The following is a 1,913-nucleotide window of genomic DNA, read 5'->3' as shown; positions in this document are numbered from 1 at the left end:
CTTTTCTAAGAGCCTCATTTCTAAGTCTCCCTAATCTATATTTCTTTATAACTACAACCTTACTAATTCTAAGTGATTCTCTTCTAAGTGCTCTTTTCAGAACGAACCATGCGTTGTTTGTTTCATTCTTTATATTGCTGTTGTTTCTACTCTTGTTGTGCTGTAAATGCTGCATTCAGTCCTGCAGCTAGAACTGGATCTAGTCTTGAATTCTTTTATCGACGCGTATCAATACTGAATTATTTCCCTCCTTGTTTGATCTAAGGGAAAATTCTGTTATATTGAGAAGGTTGTGGGCTGATTCTTCCGGCTGATAACCCGATGTGTCGACAGAATCTCACGAATTGCTAATGGATGGACACTGAAAAATTTTGTGGGAGACAATTTCATCTACTTGGGCATATCTCGAACTGTTCGAGTGTCAAATTATAACCCACGTTGCACTAACCTGTAAAGTAAGATCGACGCACCACCTTCTTGTGGCAGAAATTGACAGACAGTCACTTGTTTTGTCAGTTGGCTGAACGAGATGCTCTTTGAAGTCAAAATTTCCACTTTTGAACTTGGCATACCAATCACGAGCGATACTTTCAGCTATGGCACCCTCTCCATACACAGCACAAATGTGGCGAGCAGTTTTTGTGACCTTAGAACCTTAATTAAAAGCAAAAAAAAGGAGGTGTCGAAAATACTCATTTTTCTTAACTTGACATTCCATTTTAATGATCTGTAAATAAACAAAAAATAACTAAAATAACTAGAAAAAAAACAAAATAGATTCCAAAATAATTCAAAAATAGAATTCTCGAAAAAAAAAAAAAGATTCTAAAATTGAAAACGCAATAAATTCCAAAATTTAAAAAAAGCGGCGAGAACTTAGTTGCCAACCAAGTAGTATCTCCATAGTTGCATCACGCCAATCTGGAAGAACCTCTTCACTTTGCCAAACCCTCTGAACCGCATCCATATTTATATTTCTCTGCACCAAGTCTATCTAAACTAGGGTCCTTTCCATTGTTCAGTTTCCTGATTGCTGCTTTTCTTTCAGCTAGGTTTAAAACTTCTGTTATAAGATGTTTTATTGATCTCTCGAGTATATTATCAAGAAAAGGGAGATCAACTCCAGTTTGTCTATTGAGCAACTCATCAAAATGTTCTTTCCATCCCCCAACAATATCTTCAGGATTTGTTGATAATTCTGTGCCGTCCTTGCTCCGAAGTGTCGCAACCTTTGATAAAATGGTTTGCTACTGTTACAAATGTGCGCAGAGATGGATTTGTATGTAATGAATATAATGTTTCAACTAAAGAATAAGTATAAAACGACATACATCCTCACCAGGAAACGAGATACTCGGGACTTTGGTATTGTACGAATGATGCGTGGTGCAGAGTGCTGGTCTGATCATAGGCTTTTTTCGTGCCAAGGCGAATTTTGTTGTCAAGCTTAAGGTTAGAGCAAATAATGACAAATTACTTAGCCGGATTGATGTCATTAAACTTAAGATTCTGTCAGTACGCAGTGGGTTTGTGAGTGAGATAAATAATTTGTCCTGTGATGGAAGCTGGAAGTCATTCGAAGAAAGATTGTACGAGATTTGTAGTAACATTCTTGGCTTTGTTGTAAAAAAAAAGAAAAACCAAGATCGGTTTGACGATAATGATGAAGTTAATTTTATCTTAGAGAAGAAGCGAAAGGCATTTAACATGTTGCAAAATGTTGACATGTAAGCGAACAGGACAGTGGCGACATATATTTGAAGGCAGTAAAGGCAACAGTGCAGAGGAAGCGACGGAGAATGAAGGAAAATTGGTGGAGTGATAGATGCGATGAAATCCAAGATGCTTCAAATGCTAACAATTCCAAACTTTTCTACTCTCTCTTGAAAAAAGACACACACACACACACACAC

Source organism: Octopus sinensis, linkage group LG4 (genome assembly GCF_006345805.1).
Source record: "Octopus sinensis linkage group LG4, ASM634580v1, whole genome shotgun sequence".
In the NCBI taxonomy this organism is placed as follows: domain Eukaryota; kingdom Metazoa; phylum Mollusca; class Cephalopoda; order Octopoda; family Octopodidae; genus Octopus; species Octopus sinensis.
Note: the sequence above shows the minus strand (reverse complement) of the source record.